Genomic DNA, 3640 nt, shown 5'->3' with positions numbered 1-3640 from the left:
GCCCTGTGAACTTTAGGCACGGAGAAGCAAAGATACATTTGTCAACTAAATGGGCACGTTCCCAACCAAAAAAAACACCAGTGCAAATTGCCAATTTGATCAATGGATAACCCTATTTATTGTGTGTTCAGTAGGTCTCACAAAGACATTCAAGTCTTGTATGCTTGAACATTCATTTTCAATTGATAATATATAACTAAGTCCAAAGATGTGCAGTTTAGGGGGATCGGCCATGTGAAATTGCCCCCATGTTTCCAAAGGTTAGGTGAGGTTATGGGGTTGCGGGGGTTTGGGCCTGGGTGGAGTGCTCTTTCAGAGGGTCAGTGCAGACCCAATGGGCTGAATGGCCTCCTTCGGCACTGTAGCGATTCTATAACAATTTAAATATAATCTCGATCAATTCTGCCAAAAAAATCCTCTCTACAATGTTGAAATAAAGGGGTTGGGAGAATGAATGGCAAAATATTTTGATCAATTTCCTACTGTGCATTGTAATCAGCTGTTAAAAACACAAAACAGATGTACCAGTGAAACAGAATACAAGTTGTCTTGCAGGAATCCTGCTATGCTGTTTGGTATAGGGATATGCAATATGAATTGGCATTGTAAAGCTCACTGATGTTTAATGTTGAAACAAATACAGAAAAATAATACACTAAATACATATAAAATGGTTTAGTTTTCCACTGAAAATGGGATCCAGACCTCCATCTCCCAGTGAGCTCTATTCATGTCACACCCCCCCCCCCCCCCTGCCGCCAACTTAATGCTGGATATATTTCAACTCAATCTACAAATCCGAGCTGTAGTTAAAACTATTATCCATCCACTCACCCCGTTTGTTCTGTACCAAGTTTCTCTTCTCCAATTTGATTTTCAAGCTGGACAATGCTATGCAAGTCAATGCAACGATACTAATCTCCCACTTATTCCCAGTCTGCACCAATACTGCTCAATGATCTTTGTGGCCGTTGATCCTAATCAGTTTCACGTCGCTTTTGGAACTTCATGACTCTGGTGTGGACCGGATTTGACTGGCCCCTCACACTCCTGCTGCTCCTTATCCTATTTGCTTCTCGTTTACCTTTGTCTTTTGCTCGAATTATCTTTCCTGTTTAGATCGATTGGATTTAATTCTCACCCACACCTTGCTCCCCAGCCTTCACTTTGCTTTCCTCTAGGTTTCACTCCGATGGACCCTTGCTCCACTGCATTTCTGTGTAATGCCAACTCCGGAAAACAAATTCTGCAGTTGAGTATCCCGCATTTGGGGACATTGCAGGCGTCAGCACACCCGAGGTGTAATGGGCTAGCCTCGTCCAGGGCGAACCACCTTCTTGATCATGGTTTCACTCCTGAACAACCTGTCCTGATCCCTTGGTTGACACGTCTTTCCTTCACTGCGCATGCTTCATCAATCGAGGGCAGCACGGTAGCATGGTGGGAGGGCAGCACGGTAGCATGGTGGTTAGCATAAATGCTTCAGAGCTCCAGGGTCCCAGGTTCGATTCCCGGCTGGGTCACTGTCTGTGCGGAGTCTGCACGTCCTCCCCGTGTGTGCGTGGGTTTCCTGGTGCTCCGGTTTCCTCCCACAGTCCAAAGATGTGCGGGTTAGGTGGATTGGCCAGGCTAAATTGCCCGTAGTGTCCTAAAAAGTAAGGTTATGGGGGGTGGGGTGTTGGGTTACGGGTATAGGGTGGATACGTGGGTTTGAGTAGGGTGACCATGGCTCGGCACAACATCGAGGGCCGAAGGGCCTGTTCTGTGCTGTACTGTACTGTTCTAATGCTTCAGCTGATATTCTGCTCTTCCAAAATGACTACTGGATCTCATCCTCTCCACCCAGACCGACTCAGAACTTGGTCAGTGGCTTCTTCTTGCTGACTCCACACCATCTCCACGTTGGATGAATTACACATCAGTCCTCGGGGCCTATGGGTTTCAATTTTCAACTCTTTCAAATTGTCTCCTCCCCGTTAATGAGAAACGCCTCACCTAATTTCTGCTCTGCTAGTTAATCCAAAACGTTATGTGTGCATTCAAGTGTGGAGTTTAGCTGCACCAAGAGTGCACTGGATTTCTCAGGTCTGCTGCTCCTCTCATCCTTCCGAATAAATTGTTGTGAAACTTTCAGAATAACCTAACTAATTCACCAAATTACTGAAATGTAATAGGAGTAATGTCCTCTTATGCTATACATAGCTATTGAAATTATATCAGATCCAAAGTACATGTAGGAGTGAAGAGGAAGGACTGCAGGTGCCGGTGAACATTCGGGGCTGGTAAACAAACACAACTCAATTGTTTATAGAACATTAACATTTTGAAAATCAATAGAAACTATTTCTCCGCCGTATAACAATTTTAACCATAAAATGCTCCACTCTCACTACAAAACTGCGCTGCTTTGCAAACCAGTACGTACGCAGGAAGAACAAAACAGAACAAACAGCTGGACTAGGGATAAAATCGGGGCATATTTGCAAAAGATTAAAAATTATTTTCTTGTTTACTTGCAATGGGGTGGTGACGCAGGGGATTAATTTAATGACAAACAGGAGTAATTCTGCCCCCATTTCAAAAGTAATTCTGTTCTAATATATTGGAATGATAAATTAGTGTATTTATAGTAGACTATGTCAACTTATTAAACTCTAATTATAAACCCACTAGTAATAGCACTGCAGAATATCCCATTTGCAGGAGGGTTCAATTAGAATCACTTACATTTCTAGTTTCCATTATAAAAAATGGGCATAGGCATTGATAATAAAAAAAATTGATGGTAAGTGCGCATAGAGGCACAATTATAATATAATAGATCCATTTCAAATGGTATGTGCATTTAGTGAAGTACTGTATTGCAATAAATACATTTATTTATGCAAACCAAAGGCTAATGTTCTTTAAATCAAAAACAGCTGTATGTTTGAACTGACACGGCAAAGTTCCCTTATGATGTTTAATATTGAAACAAATATGGAAAATAAATGACACTGAATACCTAATCGGAAGTGAGCAATGTCTCTGTGACCCCTCCAACACTCACTCCTCTTCCTCAGGAATTTCCCAAGTAAGGGCAGAAGATGCAACATTTCCTGCCTTCCCAGTATCTGGAGTCCCAAAGACTCCCACTGAGTTCACTGCTTGTAATAATGTTTCAAATGCACTGAGGAGTGGTCGCTATGCTTAAACATCTTCAGTCGGTTAGCATGATGTTGTACTTGTGGTCATTTGGCATTTTAATTTCCCATCCCATTTTGATCTCCCTATGCTTGGGCTCTTACACTGTTTCAAAAGTGGCCAATGCCGGATTACAGAGCACCACCTCATCATTATTAGACACATACAGCCCTGTATCTGAGGAAACCGGAGCACCGCGAGGAAATCCACGCAAACACTGGGAGAACGTGCAGACTCTGCACAAACAATGACCCAAGCCGGGAATCGAACCTGGGAGCAACAGTGCTAACCACCGTGCTACCATGCCTCCTCTTTTACTAACATCCGTGTGGAAATTGTTGCACTGAAAGAATAATGTTACGTCAAATCAATATTTAGAACAAAGAACAAAACAGCACAGGGACAGGTCCTTCGCCGCTCCAAGCCTATACCGGTCATGATACCACTTCCTTGTGCC

General features: G+C 43.0%; 1 pseudogene; it reads right to left on the bottom strand.

The window, feature by feature from the left end:
- Positions 1 to 1249: 1249 nt before the first annotated feature.
- Positions 1250 to 1358, bottom strand: LOC119972032 (annotated as a pseudogene).
- Positions 1359 to 3640: the final 2282 nt, after the last annotated feature.

This window comes from Scyliorhinus canicula, chromosome 9 (genome assembly GCF_902713615.1).
Source record: "Scyliorhinus canicula chromosome 9, sScyCan1.1, whole genome shotgun sequence".
Taxonomy (NCBI): Eukaryota; Metazoa; Chordata; class Chondrichthyes; order Carcharhiniformes; family Scyliorhinidae; genus Scyliorhinus; species Scyliorhinus canicula.
The sequence above is the reverse complement of the archived record's forward strand: the minus strand, read 5'-3'. Positions and strand labels throughout refer to the sequence as shown.